The following is an 18806-nucleotide window of genomic DNA, read 5'->3' as shown; positions in this document are numbered from 1 at the left end:
TTCAATCTTGTATCTTCATAGTCCAACAGTCCAGCCAAAGGATATAGTCCGGCTATCTGGAGACCCCCTAATCCAGGACTCCCTCAGTAGCCCCTGAACCAGGCTTCAATGATGATGAGTCCGACGCGCAGTGTTGTCTTCGGCATTGCAAGGCGGGTTCCTCCTCCGGATACACCACAGAAGAGTTTGAATAAAAGGATAGTGTTCGACCCTGCAAAATACATTCCAGATACTACCATAGAGAGAATAACATTTCCACAAATCTAATCCGCTGACACGTTTTGGCAACATGACATCATGCCATGACTCGGTGATTATTCGAACTGTTTTTCTTTAACTAGCCCCGTACATAACGCGAGGCAGTTTCTTGACACGTCTTGTCAAAGTAGAGATCGTGTCCCCTTATTACGGGATTCTCATCAATACGGTCGTGGGCAACCCAACCGCGCCTAGGACTCCTAGATTTTAGGCAAGTCCCAAACGGCCACGAGGAGGATGCTTGATATTCACCCTCTTTATAAAGGGACAAGGCTTTTACTTTTTTCCTCCTGTGCTCAATCGAATCCTTCCCCCGCCTCGAGTTCTAACACCCAAAGCCCATGTCATGTGCTTCGGACCTTCAATCATGTTCGGATCCAGCCTCCAGGGCCGGTGGATGCCCTCCTCCGTCACGGAAGAGGTTATCCAGAAGTTGAGGGAGGCAAGATACCCGACCGCCGAAGTTTCACAACGGCTGCCTGCCCGAGGGCAGGTCGTCCCTACTCCTGAACCCAATGAAGATGTCGTGTTCATCTCCCACTTCCTTCGAGGACTAGGCCTCACTCTGGATCCCTTCGTTAGGGGTTTGATGTTGTATTACGGGCTTGATTTCCACGAGCTAGCCCAGGATTACTTTCTCCACATCTCGGCATTTATTGTCGTATGTGAGGCCTTCCTCCACATTACCCCTCACTTCGGCCTATGGCTCAAGACCTTTGATGTGAAGCCGAAGACGGTCGAGGGGCAGTATGCAGCGTGCAGAGGTGCATTAATAAGCAAGATTGCTGGAGCTCCGTGGCCAAAGGGTTCCTTTCCAGAGGATTCCGGATTATGGCAACGGGAGTGGTTCTACATCACCGCTCCTAGAAGTGCCAAGTGGGTAGCTTCCCCCGCCTTTCGCTCGGGCCGTCCACCACAACTGATGTCATGGATCAGCAGGGGGCTGAGCTGGGGTCCAGCCAAGGATGTGCCCGTACTGCAGAGCTGCATCCGAGATCTCTTCGAGGGAGATTTTAGTTTGGTTATGGTAGTGCAAGTCATGCTGGTTCGTCAAGTCCAGCCTTGCAAACGCCGGCTCCTCCGCTTGTGGGAATTCAACCCAGAAGGACCACGCGCTATTCAGAATTTCCTCGGCCTGACACAGGAGGAGATGTACAAGTCATTCTTCGAACCCCAAATAGAGTGTCCGGACACCTCTGAGGACGTGGGCCTAAGCAGCAACCGCACCGCAGCCCAAGTAAGTAATCCTCTAGTCGAACACACTGTCTTTCATTTATCACGACATCATTCTAAAGAATCGCTCTTTGACCAGGACTGGATAACAAAGGCGAAGATGATCCGGTGTTCGGCCCCCCTTCTCGAAGGCTTGGACAATCCGGTGCTGGAAAAGATGCTCGAGCCAGCACCTTGCCCGGTGCCCTCAAAGGAAGATGAAGGGGGGAACAAAGTGGGCGAAAGCGGGCCTCCACCACTACCTATTCCATCTGAGGGAACGAGCGCCTCCGTGAGGGAGGATAACCAAGGGAGGAAGAGGACTACCTCTGATGATCCGGAAACCAAGGTTTGCAAACAGGAGAAGAAAACTCCACCAGAGGGTCCTGCCTCGGAGGGTGCTCCTATCGCACAAAGTCTATGCGGGGATCAACCCTCTAATGAGCTGTAAGTAATCAAAAAGTACTTAATAGTGAAGATATACTACCTTACTTCCGAGGGAGATAACCGAAGCATTTTATCTTGCAGTTCGGATCTGAGCCCTTCTCAGCAAAGCTCGTCTTCGGGGGATCTTCTTCCGAAGATGATGGAGAGTGAAACGCCTCCCCCGGACTCCCTATCTCAAGAAGCGGGCGACCTTGAAGTGTCATCACGGAGAGTTTCTCCGGATCCGGCAAGGCCAGAAGGTAATCCCATGGTCACCCGAAGCCCTCAGTACCCGGCTCTTGAAGAGAGCAATCAAAAGAGTCCGGCACCATCTGTTATGCGGTCGGACGTACTGATGGGTCTGTTAGAGCGAGCGACTATCTCTGAAGAGCACCGTACATTAATGTGTATGGTGATTGAAAGGATTTCGTTCGCCGAAAACGGGTTGCATGAAGCCTTTATGAGTCTACTGACGGGCTTTGAGGTACGTGAAATGATATGCATTTGTGATGGTACCGCACATTTTCAGGCGTGCCCTGTGTAGATAGTAGCCCCTGAGACTCTGGTTGTCGTCGAGAACGGCGACGAACAGAGGATCATAGTCCCCGGTAATACCCAGACCGCCTTTATGTGCAGGTGTTCGAAGCTCCAGCGGCTAGCCGGACTGATGGGGTTGCCGAACTGAAGCGGCGACTGGATGCGGCGGATGCCGACATCAAGCTTGTTAACAAGCGGCTTGACGAGGCACAGGGTAGGTGATGTTTATAATGAATGTCACATAGTAAGAGCAGCGTGATGCTAGTATCTTTAATATATTGTGACTGCAGATGGAGCTGCCACTATGGAGGCCCTGCGGGTGGAGCTTGCCCGAGCCAAGGAGCAAGCAAGGAGTAGTAATGCAACCGCTTTGAAGGCAGCCGAAGAGTTGAGAGCCGAGAAGGCCGCGCATAGCGAGAGCAAGGAGAAAATGGCCAAAATGGCTGTGAAGTTAAAAGACACTGCCAACCGCTGCCAGTTTCTTGAAGAATAAAACCGGGCGAAGGCTACGGACCTCAAAAAGGCCACAATGGCGACCAAAGACACCCGCTCTGCAATGAGAGCGAAGAAGGAGGAACTGCGTGAAGCCGGGGACATTGTGGTTGGGAAACCCTTTATGCCGCGGAGGAAGTTCGGGATCCGCGGTATGCCCCTCTGGATCGGCTATGGAGTTCGGCCGACGCATATCTGGACTTAGCAGCGAGCGCTATCGATGCGGCCGAATACTTCCGAGATCAAACAGATCGTGAAGTGGACAAGATGTTCTGGTCGCAATTTAACGTTCCAGAGCGTCCGCTTCCATTGACTGATCAGCTTGCCGAATGGGCCGAACTCAATAGATTGTCCGGACTCGCCATGAGGTCTGTCGTGGATCATCTGTGGCCGGAAAGGCCAAAGCCGAACAACTATTTTAGCTTGGTGCGGCAGTTCCTTGGTGCGGTGCCACACATTAATGCGATGAAGAGGTCGGCGTGCATAGAAGGCTCGCGGATGGCCCTTGCCCGTGTCAAAACATACTGGGCGGAGATGGATGCCACCACTGTCGCGGCGCAGGGTTTGGCCATAGGCCGAGTGGCTGCCGAGCACTATTTTGAAGAAGTTCTTGAGGGCGCTCGTTCGATAGAGGCCCAGTGCTCGAAGAATGTTATGTTTGAGTGACATGTATTCCCATTGTAAAAACAACGTTTTATTGAATTTATCAAGGCTGTATTTATACTTTTGCCCGAAAGTATTGTGATGCCTCCTGTGCGGCCGTTTATGTATACATGTATATAACCTGAAAGATTGCAGTCATCGGCTTCAACCCCCACACATATAATGCGGGGGTGTCCGCAGAAGACGTGTATTCACACTTAATCCAACATCTTGGTCCTATTAAGGAGGTGATAGCGCAGCGAACTAGGCAACCGGACTATAATGCTTTAACACTTTCACTTAGCCAGAGGAGTTTGACAGTGGGGCTACTACATAGCCCCTAGTGGCTCCGCACTCATCCGGATTCGGGGTGCGTTCATGCCTGGCCGGGAAACGGCCCTTCGTTAATGCGGAGGAATCCCAAAGATTCCAATAGGTCATCGAGTGGTTGACTAGTCTCACGCTATATCATGACACTCAGTTTTCGGCTTTCTCTACTGAGGTGCTCGTCCGGATGAACCTGGGCACAATTGCAGTAGTTCTCCTGGTGCCGCCTTAGCTGATAGAGTGGAACGTAAGGCAACAAAACACAGGAGCCGGGCAAACCCAACATTTGACGAAAGACATGATTCAGAGCTGATGCATATAATGCCAAACTCGCGACGCCGAACACTCCCTAAGGTATTCGGTCTTTATGGTGTAAACCGGGTCTAAACAGTACCCTTTGTAAGAAGCCCCTGGTGTCGAGGTACGTGCATTATTCTGGTGTGGCCACATGCCAAGACGTCAGCATCCTTCTCGATTATACTGAGAATCCGAGGGATGTAAATCAACAAGAGACAGTAAAAAAGGTTTACGCAGGGTCTTAATCTACAAAGAATCCTTGGAACGGGTCCCTGCTGCACGTGTGCGCCTATGTCTCCGTTGTGCCGTATCCTGGACGGGTGTAGCACGATGGTCATCTGAAAAAGAGAGGAACTTAATTGAAAAGTTGCCGTGCAAAGGTTAAGTGTACTAAATAAAAATAATTAGTTCAAAATGAGTAAAGGTGAGCCTTATTGCCACTTTTGCGCGCGTGTTGAGCCCCTTGTATTGTAATAGGGGTATAGCCATCAAACCTGTATTAATTACGTATAGCTGTGCTGGACTCGTCTAACCGCGTCTGTGGTCTTAACGACCTGTCAAATGCTTGAGTTGGTGAGGCCGTTTAGTGTGCGGCAGCCAAGGCGGCCGCGCCATCTTCGGCACGCAAGGAGCGCTCAATATTTCCATTTACTGTAATGATGCCGCGTGGACCGGGCATCTTGAGCTTGAGGGAAGCGTAATGCGGTATTGCGTTAAAGCGAGCGAAAGCTTCGCGTCCGAGTAGTGCTTGATAGCCACTTTGGAATGGAGCGATGTGGAAAGTTAAATTTTCGCTGCGGAAGTTATCGGGGAAGCCGAATATAACCTCTAGTAGCAGGGAGCCCCTGCAATGAGCCTCCGGGCCTGGCGTTATTCCTTTAAAGGCGGCATTGCTGCGACAAATTTTTGTTGGGTCTATCCCCATTTTGCGGACTGTGTCCTGATATATCAGATTTAAACTGTTGCCGCCGTCCATCAGGACTCGTGTGAAGTGGTATCCGTCAACTATTGGATCTAAAACCAAGGCAGCCCATCCTGCACGCCGGATACTTGCCGAGTAATTCCGATGGTCGAAGGTGATCGGTTGGGACGACCAGTGTGGAGCTCCGCGGTGATAGGCCCTGGGGCATGTTTCTCTAAAGGTGCCGCATTTCTCCCTTTTATTACGTGTAACACGTTGACTGTTTTGACTTCTGGTGGGAATTTCTTCTGTTCCCCTGTGCTTTGCTTGCGAGGCTCGTCCTTGTCTTCACTTGGTGTATCCTGCCCCTTGTGTTCGGCGTTGAGCTTGCTGGACTGTTTGAAGACCCAACATTCTCTGTGGGTATGATTTGCAGGTTTATCAGGGGTGCTATGGATCTGACATATTTGGTCCAGAATTTTGTTTAGGCTGGACAGTTCGTCTCTGCTGCCTTTGGAGGGCGGCTTCTGCTGACCTGGCCGAGAGCTTCTAAATCCGGCGTTTACCGCCATGCTCTTCGGGCTGTCTTCTTTATTCCGACGCTTATTCTTGCTGCGTCGTGATTTCCCGTTTCCATCCCTGACTTCGGATGTACTTGGGTCGCTGGTGCTACATCGAGCTAACCAGCTGTCCTCGCCCGCGCAAAAACGGGTCATGAGGCTTGTTAATGCTGCCATTGTTCTCAGCTTTTCTTGACCGAGGTATCTGGCAAGCCATTCATCTTGAATGCTATGCTTGAAAGCTTCTAAGGCTTCGGCGTCCGGATAGTCGACTATTTGGTTCTTTTTAGTGAGGAACCTGTTCCAAAGTTTTCGGGCTGACTCTCTGGGTTGTTGAGTTATATAACTTAAATCGTCTGCATCCGGTGGTCGGACGTATGTCCCTTGAAAATTTGTTCGAAAGGCGTCTTCGAGCTCTTCCCAGCTTCCGATGGAGTTTTCGGGGAGGCTTTTAAGCCAATGCCGAGCTGGCCCTTTGAGCTTGAGGGGTAAGTACTTGATGGCGTGGAGATCATCTCCTCGAGCCATATGGATATGGAGGATGTAGTCCTCAATCCAGACCCCAGGGTCTGTTGTTCCGTCGTACGCATCTATGATTACGGGTTTGAATCCCTCTGGAAATTCATGGTCCAGCACCTCGTCGGTGAAACATAGGCGGTGTGCGGCACCCCTGTATTTGGGTGTACCGTGGTGTTCGTATGTTTGTTGTGTTGCATTGTATGTTGGAGCGCGCTTGCGTGGTCCATAGATGGATCTGGTTGCATCTTCCTTTTGATGCGAGCCCTTACACGGATCACGTACTGGTCTATGTGCGGCATCGTTTGCCGCTTTATGTTGGCTATGAGGTCGTCTATCCGACCGGATGGCCATTTTATTTTTTAATTGTGGAGGATCTAAGGCCTCCTCATCAAATTCAGGTAGCAACTTTCGCTTCGGATAGCTCTTGGTGTGGCGATTACTGCCGTACTTTGCTGCCGTGTTGAGTACTTCACTCCATTTGATTTTGAGTGTGTCTTGTGCAGCCTTGAGCCTTTGCTTCTGTTTTTTCAGACTCCTCTCCGTGGAAACAAGACTTTGGTGGGCATTATGTTGCTCCTGGCGCCTGTCCGGTGTGGTGTCGTCCAGACTGTTATCTTCGAGGGAGTCGGGTTGTTCGGTTTGATTCCCCGTGTTGCCCTGGTCGGGTGATGGTTCACCCTGCTCTATCGCTGGGTCTATATGATCGTTATTTCTGCCGAGGTGGGATTTGGAGTGGCGTTTACGCCGCCGCTTTGACTGCTTCTCAAGGGAACAACCCTTCACTGCGTCCTTCCGTTCCCCGTCGTTGTTTTCTTTGGGTGTGTCCACCATGTATACGTCATATGATGATGTGGCTGTCCAGTGCCCTGTGTGCAGTGGTTCCTCTTCGCCTCCCGCATCGTCGTCCATACCGTCGATGTCTTCAGAGTCGGAGTCAAGCATGTCGGTTAAGTCATCGACAGTGGCTACTAAGTGGGTGGTGGGTGGGCGGCGAATTTCTTCGTCATCCGCATCCCAATCCTGCTGGACGTAGTTCGGTCAGGACTCTCCTGACAAGGAGAGAGACCTTAACGAGTTCAGTACGTCGCCAAAGGGCGAGTGCTGAAAAATATCCGCGGAGGTAAACTCCATGATCGACGCCCAATCGGATTCGATAGGAACGGGCGCAGGCGGTTCGGAGTCCGTGGCCGGAGAAGGATCCGACAGTTTGGCAACACGGCTCTCGTGAAGGGTAAGGTCGATATTTGGCCCGATCGCCGCAGAGGATACGGCCTCCGTGGCGGGGTCTATCCACCCGTCCATGGATGGCGCAACTGGCTCCGAATTGAGGGTTGGAGCGGCTGCCGGTGCGATTTCTTGAACACTGTCCGATGGTAGAGCTAAATCGTACTCATCGTTACTGAACCCGAGCGATCGATCGGTGGCTGTTAACTGAACCCGATCGAGCGATTCCTTCACTACTGCTGCTAACTGTAGCCGATCGATGGGATGAACAGTGAGTGTTGCGGGGGGAGGGGGGGGGGTTGGATGAACAGTGAGCGGTGGCGTTGCCTCTGGATGAACATGACCCCATGGTGTGGTGGAAGGCTGGATGAACAGTAGACGGTGGAGGGGTGCCTGTGGAGGGGTGGATGAATAGGACGCCGTGGTGTGGAGGGCTGGATGAATAGTAGACGGGGGAGGGGTGGTTGAATAGGACCCCATGGTGTGGAGGGCTGGATGAACAGTAGACGGTGGAGGGGTGCCCGTGGAGGGGTGGTTGAACAGGACCCCGTGGTGTGGAGGGCTGGATGATCACTAGACGGTGGAGGGGTGGTTGAACAGTAGCCGGTGGACTAGCGCGCGGTGGAGGCTGGATGAACAGGAGCCCGTGGAGGCTGGAGGAGGTCGACGGTGGAGATGAACAGTATCCCGTGGAGTCCCGTTTTGCGGTACGCCACACCCCTCCCGATGAACAGGACCCCCGTTTCGACCGTAGTGCTCCAACACAAGTTCGTTTCCTCTGTTTTGCGGTACGCCACACCCCTCCCGATCAACAGGACCCCTGTTTTGACCGTAGGAGGCCCGTTTCCTCCGTTTTGCGGTATGCCAGACCCCTCCCGATGAACATGATCCCGTTTTGAACGTGGCCGGTCGAACACAAGGCCATTTCCTCCGTTTTGCGGTACGGTAGGCCTCGTTTCCATCGCCTGTTCTGTCCATGCCCTCCCGATGAACATGACGCATTCCGTTGCCTCCCCATGAACACCACGCATTCCGTTGCCTCCCCATGAACACGACGCATTCCGTTGCCTCCCGATGAACATGACCACGCATTCCGTTCCGACCCAGCCGGTTGGCTCCCACGTGTTCCGTTGCCTCCCGATGAACACGACGCATTATGTTGCATCCCGATGAACACGATGCATTCCGTTGCCTCCCCATGAACACGACGCATTCCGTTGCCTCCCCATGAACACGACGACGACACTGTTTCTCCATTCCGACCCAGCCATGTACACGAGCCCTGGCCATACATATGCGCGAGTAGGTGTTCGAGACCCCGCCCGTATGTACACATACGTGGCCGTATTTTATTTCTTGCATCCTGGCTGCTGTACGTACGTGTACATGCTACGTGCGCGCCTCTACTACGACACGTGCGCGCCTCTACTACGACACGTGCGCCCCTCTACATTGACCAGTATGTACGTACACGTTCGCGACCAGAATGACAACGCTACGTACGCTTAGACCAGGTGGGTCCCGACTGTCACGCACTTCCTTGCCTGCGAAGATGTAGCTGGTGGGTCCCGACTGTCACGCACTTCCTTGCCTGCGAAGATGTAGCTGGTGGGTCCCAGCAGTTAGGGGGCGAATCGTTTTTTTGCCCGAACGCACTTCCTTGCGTGCGATGATGTAGCTGGTGGGTCCCAGTAGTTAGGGGAAACGTTTTTTTCGCGAAATACGGTGGCCCGTCCGGTGGGTCCCGCTGTCAGGTGGAGGAATAATTATTTTGCATGTAATAAGGAGGCACTTCCTTGCTGCGGCTATGGACCCAGCTGTCAGCCTCTCCACGTACAGTCCACGTCCGATGGAAGCCGTTCCTTGACCATGTTGACCACGCCGCGCCGAGAGCACCAGGGCGGTGGACGACGGCGAGGCCTAGGAAGGGGACGACGCGGAGCCGGGGAAGACGCAGCAGTGGATGCCCACGCGTAGAGGAGTACGAGGGTTCACCGGTTCGCTGCGATGTGAGGCTGCCGTCGCCGCAGAATAACAGGGGGTGTGGGTGGGTAGAGGGATGGCCTGGCCAGCGGTGGGAGTAGTAGGGGGCGGTGAGGCCTCTGCCGCATCGCAGCCGGCCACGGGAGGCAGGAGCACGAGGCACGACCGGCGCTGGTTTGGGCGGCTGGAGCAAGAAGACCAGAGGTTGAAGAAGCACTACGGCCGTTGGATGGACATCGTACGGTCACTGGAGCTAGAATCGTGCATATTGACTAAGTTGACAAAGCCCTCCGTCCCCGTCAACTTAGTAGGCCCACAAGTCAGCCTCCCACCAAGGTGGGTCCCAGCTAGTAGGGGGGTATTCATTTTTTTGAGCGTAATAAGGAGGCACTTCCTTGTGTGTGAAGATATAGCTGGTGGGTCCGAGCTGTCAGCGGGGGTAACATTTTTTTCGCGAAATACAGAGGCCCTTTCGGTGGGTCCCTGATGTGAGGTGAAGGAATCATTATTTTGCGCGTAATAAGGAGGCATTTCCTTGCCTGCGGCCGTGGACCCAGCTGTCGGCCTCTCCACGTACAGTCCACTTCAGATACATGTCGGTCGTTGACCATGTTGACCAGGCCACGCCAAGAGCACCAGGGCGGTGGACGACGGTGAGGCCTAGGAAGGGAACGACACGGAGGCAGGGAAGACTCGGCAGTTGTTTCCCACGCGGAGGGGAGTACGACTGTACGAGGGTTTACTGGTTTGTCTGCCGTCACCAGAGAATAACAGCAGGTGTGGGTGAGTAGAGGGATGGCTAGGCAGTCCCGCCGGCGCTTGTTTGAGCAGCTGGAGCAGGAAGAGCAGAGATTGAAGAAGCACGACGGCCATTCGATGGACATCCAACAGTCACTGCTTGTGCGTCAACCTTTTTTTAGGAAAGCCTCAAATCTATGGAAAATAGCATACAACCCATCTGCCATTATTTCTAATAATTTATAGCACATTTGCTAATTCTTAAGGTTTTTTTGGAGCCCATATTCTTTTTGTTAGCATTAAAGCCCATATTGTGGCCACGGTAAAAAATTAACGAAATTTTGCATATTTCGGTGCGGTCCGAACTATTTTTAATCCCGAAATTTCGACTCACATTCAAACTGATTTTAAAAATAAATGTATATCAATATAAAATCCAACAAATTCTCCACGCATAAAAATTAATGTAATTTAAAATCTCAAAATGAAAAAAAAGATATTTTAAACTAATTGCCGGTTTGCTGTGTTCTAAAAATGTACAACTCATTTCTCATTACTGATGGGCCATTTTCTCGGCCAGCCGAATGAAACTCTCCTCGTCTTGAAAGATTTGCAGCCCAACAGACCTGACAAAGCGACTTACTTGGCAAATCACAAAAAACTGGGCTGTGGCCGTGGACCCAGCTGTCAGCCTCTCCACGTACAGTACTCTTCCGATGGAAGTCGGTCGTTGACCACATTGACCACGCCGCGCCGAGAGCACCAAGGCGGTGGACGACGGCGAGGCCTAGGAAGGGGACGACGCGGAGCCGGGGAAGACGCGGCAGTGGATGCCCACGCGGAGAGGAGTACGAGGGTTCACTGGTTTGGCTGCGGCGTGAGGCTGCCGTCGCCACAGAATAACAGGGGATGTGGGTGAGTAGAGGGATAGCATGGGCCAGCGGTGGGAGTAGTAGGGGGCGGTGAGGCCTCCGCGGCATCACAGCCGGTCAGGAGAGGCAGGAGCACGCGGCACGACCGGCGCAACTTTGGGCGGCTGGAGCAAGAAGACCAGAGGTTGAAGAAGCACTACGGCCGTTGGATGGACATCGTACGGTCACTGGAGCTAGAATCGTTCATATTGACTAAGTTGACAAAGCCCTCCATCCTCGTCAACTTAGTAGGCCCACAAGTCAGCCTCCCACCAGGTTGGATCCCACCTAGAAGGGGGAGTATTCATTTTTCTGTGCGTAATAAGGAGGCACTTCCGGTGGGTCCGAGCTGACAGCGGGGGGGGGGGACGTTTTTTTTCGCGAAATACGGTGGTCCGTCCGGTGGATCCCAGCAGTCAGGGGTAAACGTTTTTTTCACGAAATACGGTGGCCCGTCCGGTGGGTCCCAGCAGTCAGGGGGGAAACGTTTTTTCTGCGAAATACTGGTGGCCTGTCCGGTGGGTCCCTGCTGTCAGGTGGAGGAATAATTATTTTGCGCGTAATAAGGAGGCACTTCCTTGCGGCTGCCGTGGACCCAGCTGTAAGCCTCTCCACGTACAGTACTCTTCCAATGGAAGTCAGTCGTTGACCACATTGACCACGCCGCGCCGAGAGCACCACGGTGGTGGACGACGGCGAGGCCTAGGAAGGGGACAACGCGGAGCCTGGGAAGACGCAACAGTGGATGCCCACGCGGAGAGGATTACGAGGGTTCACTGGTTCGGCTACGGTGTGAGGCTGCCGTCGCCACGGAATAACAGGGGGAGTGGGTGAGTGGAGGGATGGCCTGGCCAGCGGTGGGAGTAGTATGAGGACGGTGAGGCCTCCGCGGCAGCACAGCCGGCCACATGAGTCAGGAGCATGCAGCACGACCGGTGTTGCTTTGGGCGGCTGGGGCAAGAAGACCAGAGGTTGAAGAAGCACTACAGCCGTTGGATGGACATCATTGACCATGCCGCGCCGAGAGCACCAGGGCGGTGGACGATGGCGAGGCCTACGAAGGGAACGACACGGAGCTGGGGAAGACACGGCAGTGGCTGCCCATGCGGTGGAGAGTACGAGGGTTGACTGGTTTGGCTGCGTCGCCGGAAAATAACAGGAGGTGTGGGTGAGTAGAGGGATAGACAGGCCAGGGATGCGAGTATGATGGGGCCGTGAGGCCTTCCCAGCAGCACTGCCGGCCACGGGAGGCGGGTGCAGGCGGTTCTAACGGTGCTGGTTTGGGCGGCTGGGGCAGGAAGATCAGAGACTGAAGAAGCACGATTGCCGTTAGATTGACATCTAACGGTCTGACGCTGGTAGAGTCGATTGTTGACTAAGTTTCTTTTTTGAGAAACCTTGTGTACGCATGAACTTAGTAGGCCCACAAGTCAGCCTCCAAATCTGTGGCAGACAACATAAAGCCCATTTGCTATTTTTTATAATTTGCAGCCCATTTGCTAATTCTTAAGTAATTTATTACAGCCCATTTTCTGCCCAGGACCACGGTCAAAAATTCCAACCTTATTTTGCATATTTCGGTGGAGTCCGAACTGTTGTAATCCCGAAATGATAAACATTTTTTAAGAACTTATTGATTTGCCAAAAAATCGTTTTGTTTTTGCAAGCAAATAAGACGTGGGACAATTTAGTTGGTTTAAGGGAAAACTAGTGGTAAAAAAATCAGCGCTGGGTGGGAAAAAACAACAAAAATAAGGATGTAAATATGAAAAGGGAATTTTATGTGTTTTCAATATAATGATACGTGTATATGAACTAGTAAAACTATAGGTAGAGATTAGAAAACGGATGTAGGACATGCATTTCAAGAGGAAAGTAGAACTAGGCTGTGTGTTTGATTCATTAAAAAAAACTGCCTGCGGATGTTGTAAGACAAAATATAACTAACGCTGGCGGGCCAGAGGCCAGTAGATACCTGCTGGATCTTTGTGCCCCGTTGTCGTCATGGGCTGGGCCTGTTAAAAAAAAACAACCCCGGGCAATCTACAGCCCAGTTGAAACTTGCTCGATCTGAAAAAAATATACGTGCTCAATAAACGAGAGAATTTTGCAAGTACAGACTGATAACTGGGATGCAGCACGGATATTGTTTTTCTATCGTGATGATAAGTGCATGCACTTGTTTCGAAAAAATTGGAGAACTGGGAATTTGAACGGCGGGTGCTTATGCTACCCATCAAATAAAAATCAGGTGCCTGAAAATTCGTTTCGAAACAAATGATTCAACTTTATATCCATGTCGACCCTCGACATGATGGTTGGAAGCAAATGCAAGTTCATACCAAAAGATCGTTAACAACAATACCAACTTGCGGACGACAAGGTAGTACAACTACCAATACCAAACTAACTTATAATCTTTTTACTCCTGGCCCTAGTGTTCGTCTGGTAGAAAATCTTGCAGAGGACCAGCTCCCGCTCCTTCTCTTGCTCCAGGTCCCCGAGGTGGTACTAGTGCATCACCCAGTTGGTCCTCTGCTGGTCGAAGTTCTTGTTGGTGTGCAGCACCAGAACCTTTTTTGCTGCCCGTCTGCCGGCCGTTGACCATCACCGGCAAGTTATTGCCGGTCTTGTGCCACATCGCGTGCATGCCGCACTCCGACTGTATCTTGCAACACGTCCACGCGCCCCTTTTGAACGCCCTGGAATTGCGCTGGAAGAAATGCTTCCTTAGGCCACTCAGTGTGATACCTGCAGTATTGTGGAATACATGTTTTAGTGTGCCTACTTGGCATTTTCATAACATCTTTGGCATGTTGCAGTCACTTGTTTCACTTTTTATTAACTGTCAAATTGTAATTGCTTCACCAGGTCTGCGTCTAAAAAGAAAAATAGAGCTATAAACAAAGGAATATGTTTGTGCAAGTAGACGGCCGATCGGTGTCTTACCTAGAAGTTTCTCAGGTTGGGTGTAACATATGTCGTGCTCACTGTCGATGGTTGGTATGAACAAATCAATGAGAGACTGAAATCTCGCGCTGTCAGCACTCACTTTGGCCTCAAGGTGCTCGATCAGCTCCTGATCCGTGGGATCGAACTTGACGCCAGCCGGCAGCACGGGCCAATCCTTCTTCGACTTGCATCGGTAACTCTAGTTATATGGTACTCAATGTATGATCAATCGACTGTTTTAAGTGAATGATGAAACATTTAGACAGATAATTGGTACTCCAAATCTGAAGTCCAGAATACCCGAACACGCCACCGGGATTCTTGTGTCACCTCACGCGCAGCGTGTTGTCATGTCAATTCAATGTGTGGACATGATGAATAATTTGACCGACGTATACTAGTACTGCTACTGTACTACTTACTAGTCGTATTTAGTGTCACGATTTATACATAGGTTTTACTAACAAGTACGCACTTGAAGCCTAACTGATATATATATATATGTATAGTGTTAGTATTCATCACCTAGGATGCAGAATAAGTTATTCTTCACCCGAGGTAATCTTACGATTATTTCGTAATTAAATTACATTTGCAATTTAAATAGTCACATCTCTATAGATTCATTACGTAAAATTTGGCATAAGAAAATAAAAATATAGGTCATAAGACAAGAAAATTTGCACTTTATGTGTATTTTACACTATGTTTTTACGTTTGTAATTTTACATAACATAAAATATTTTTTACAACGATTATATATTTTCTTATGGTCTCTTTTTACGTCAGAAATAAGATAAAACTTACGAAACGTAAAAACATGGGGCATTGATGGTTAAATAGAGGGGGGGTGAAGAATAACTATTCCTCACCCAGGGTGACGAATAGCGCGACCCTATATATATATATGTGGCTTCTGCACAACATCTCCATCATCATTATCAGTACATCCTACGCAGGTGAGTTAGGATGCACTTGATCCCAGGAAGGTATCTATCCTTCAAACCAGAGGAGTGCTTCAAACTAACAACAGTACATAATATCCAACAAAAGAGGGTCGTGCTACAGCAGCAGAATACATGGCTCAGTCTAGATATCAGCACGAATCAAGTTGTGCATATTTGCTGTTGGCATGAACCACATCGCCGCATGTCGGGTTTGCAAAAGCCATCCATCACATGGAAGCTTGATGCCTTTCACACACTGAAGATTATCTGGCAACAAGCTGTGTCGACGAATCTCTGGATATGGTGATTCATGAAACCCATGGTATGATGTGTAAACACAGCCCCCGCTCGCGAATGGAAGTTGCATAGCACAGTAATCATCGCCGGTGATATGATCGAATAATTGAGCCCGAGGAACAAGGAGTGGTTGCCGAGGCTGTAAACCCGCCTCCAGTTGAATACGCCTGGCCCAACGGAGCTGGGATCTTTCTCAAACACGAAGCAGCCATAGCCATCAATGTCACGAACGCCCCACACATTGTACTGCATGTGGTTTAATGTAATGGTTTGGTCAATTTGGTACGTGCGAATGAGCATCAAAGGACCGCCGTCAGCTGAACGAGCGATAAACCACCACCCATCGGCTAGCATGATTCTAGGTCCTGGAATCATGAAGGCCAGCGCATTTGCGTCTGCTGCAACAATTCAAATTGGAGACCAAAAGGACAAAAATAAACAATCATGTTTAGAGTATGTGTGGAATTAAGATTATTATAATAGTGACACATATCATAGACAGAGAATTGCAATGCCGTGGTCATAATCATACCCCAAGTTAAAAAAAAGCCAATGGCTTTCATATTCTAGCAATATGTCATGGTTCAAACATCATGTAACAATGAGAGGAAAACAGCTATGACAGCGCCTACTCATATTCTACCATAGCACTTACTACTACTGTTCTCATATCAACTCTAAGCAATAACATGCGTTGTTATAAAAATCTTGTAAACGAGAGTAACATATAGCAATCATGATGTTATGCTCATAATATGTATTCTAACAATCATTAGATGCCAATTGTTCTCATATGAACTCTAACAATAACATGTGTGGTCATAAAAATCTAGGAAATGAGGAACATATAGCAATGATGTTGTTATAGACATGCTATGCATTCTAAATTTGTAACAAATGAACAGGCAGTCGTATTCATAAGGTAAAGATGAGATGAGATAGAACAATTACACGACGATAGATTCCACCAATATAGGTAGCCAATCTGTGCATCGACGATGCCATCATGCACTATAGCATCAGACAGAAATGTTTCCTCAATAGGATTGATGATGAGCCATAACCATGTATGGCGACCGGATTCCAGATAGACTAATCCCTTGTTGAACAAGGCAATGAGCTTGTAATCCATGTAGTCTTCTGATGGTGTGGGCACTTTGCAGATTACAACTTTCTGCAAACAGAGGTCGAGCCAAAAGCTTGACGCGTCTCGTGCGTAGTCGGCAGGAGTGTCCGGTGGGCCACGAGGCTCGATGGCGGCGGTATCCAACGATGGAAGGGTGATCTCTCGCTGGGTGTAGATATCCACGAGACGCCACAGACTACCGAAGTGGTGGATGAGGACGATCCAGTTGGCCTTCATGCCCGCCCAGTAGTGGCCGCGCATGAAGGACAGGTGGACGGGTAGTGGTAGCATGTCGAGGGGCACCACGGCAACCTCCGTAGGATCGTCAAGTCGGTGTCTGGGCCACCTGCGAGGATCGGGCATCAACAAGCAGGGTGTCTTGAAAAGAGCCGGCCGGTTGCAGACGAGTAGACGGTGCAAAGACACCGAGCATGCGGCCAGACGGACGTTGCTGAGTAGGTCCATACGACTACAGATCTGCTCCAAGAGAACATCGGGGAGGGAATTCCAATCGCGGCTCTGCGTGTCAGTCGGTTCTGCCATTGGGGTTTTCTGTGCCTACGAGCCAGCGGGGAAGTGGATTCGGGCGGGCGAGCGAAGAAGCTTCTCCTCGTGTGGCCGAGCAGTGAGCGGGGGGATATGGTACGCGTGAGCTACCAAGGAAGATGGCGCGGGCGGGCGAGCAGTGAGCGGGGGTAAATGGTGTGCGCCCGACGATGGGGAAGAGAGGAGGAAGAAGAGTGGAAGACGGGGAAGAAAGTGCATTCAAGCTCAATTCTACTACTCCCTCTGTCTAGGTGTGTAAGTCACCTTACGAAAACCAAATAATCCCAAAACACTTAGGCACCGTACATTAACTCCCTTCTCGTTTTTTGTTTTGTGGCATATCAACCAATAAGATATGTGGGCTGTGCATGCTTTCAATGACTTGAGACTACCAAACATAACCGACTGATTTAGTAACACCAACACGCTGGTTCAGCTTATTAATTACGTGTCCCATCTGCTGCAGTGTGTATTGTCACTTCACTGCGAAGACTAGTTGAATAGTTCTCTCTAACCGAGATGGGGAATAAATGGATCGCGAGGACTTCCTTTCTACAGTATCCCTATGCCTCTATGCTCACTTCACTCATTTTGGTCCGTACCTAGTCACTTGTTGAAATCTATAGCCAAATGGACATGTCAATGGGAGGGAGTAAGCCCCATGCATGCATGCATGCAACATGCAACACTCACACGTACACATGGACGCACGCAACACTCACGCACCCATGCGGCACACAGCACACGACGCAACACACACGCTCACGCTCAAGTGCTCAACCTACTCCCTACGCCCGTGAAAGACTGTACATTTAGAGATTTACACATTGACCAGGGCATAATTAACGCCCAAAAGTAGCAGACTTATGTGTGCATGCGACCATTGAGATAAGAAGATTAAATGAAGGCCATTGCATGCTGTAATTAAGGATAGACATGTAGCCTATACCTACAACACAAGTTGGTGCATTAGTCAATCAATATCGATTTAGATTAAAGGCTAAACACATTGGAAGTGTTGATGTACATCATGTAGTACACTCTTTGTTGGAAGACCGAGGGAGGACACGTGCATGCACTCACATACACAGCCAGGGCGGTTCACGCGCAAGGGTTGGACTCGTGTCGCGCCTGCGTAAAGTTTTGTTTAACTGATTTCTTTGCTCTGCCAACTGACAGGTGGGACCTAGAAACCAGGTGACAATTTAACCAGTCAACAAAGTGCCATGTCGACTATGTGGCCGGTCAGTAGGGTGCAATACGGTGCTCTACGATGAGCTAGTGATCGCATAATCGCCGCAAAACTATATATAGTGACCGTAAAGAGCGTACTGTTACATACGTTGACCGCCAGTGTATTTTTCTCATTTCAAATTAAGCCATATTAATCGGAAAGGATGCAGTATGGACTACTACTACTAGCACTAGTACTGCTTTGATGTGTCCCGTCAACTCGCCGAATGAGGAGAAGCTTGCTTACTACGCCTCTCCCTCGCCCATGCGTGTGGTGGTTCACAGGACGAGGAGAGGGTTTTGACTACAGCGCCCTCTCCCTCTCCCTTGCCCTCGCGGTGGACGTGCAGCAGTTCAATCGGTGTCAGATTGCCAGAAGCATATTGTACTGTAGTATCATCATTGTTGGACCTTCCGAAGAGGCGAAGAGCCAAGTGCAAGGTTCACACGAGTATGAACTGTTGAACCTCCCGAAGAGGCAAAGAGCCAAGCGCAAGGTTTTATAGGAGTTGTCATCCTAGTAGGAGTGTACTAGTACAACTATAGCGAACGATGCTACTGTATGATGCCGCCACGTCACGTATATCCAAAGCTGTGCCACCTTTTTTTTTCTCAAAGAGCATGTTGGAGCCCGTGCAACAACCACACAAGTTGCACGTACACATAACACATTTACTA

Source organism: Triticum urartu, chromosome 6 (genome assembly GCF_003073215.2).
Source record: "Triticum urartu cultivar G1812 chromosome 6, Tu2.1, whole genome shotgun sequence".
Lineage (NCBI taxonomy): Eukaryota > Viridiplantae > Streptophyta > Magnoliopsida > Poales > Poaceae > Triticum > Triticum urartu.
The sequence above is the reverse complement of the archived record's forward strand: the minus strand, read 5'-3'. Positions refer to the sequence as shown.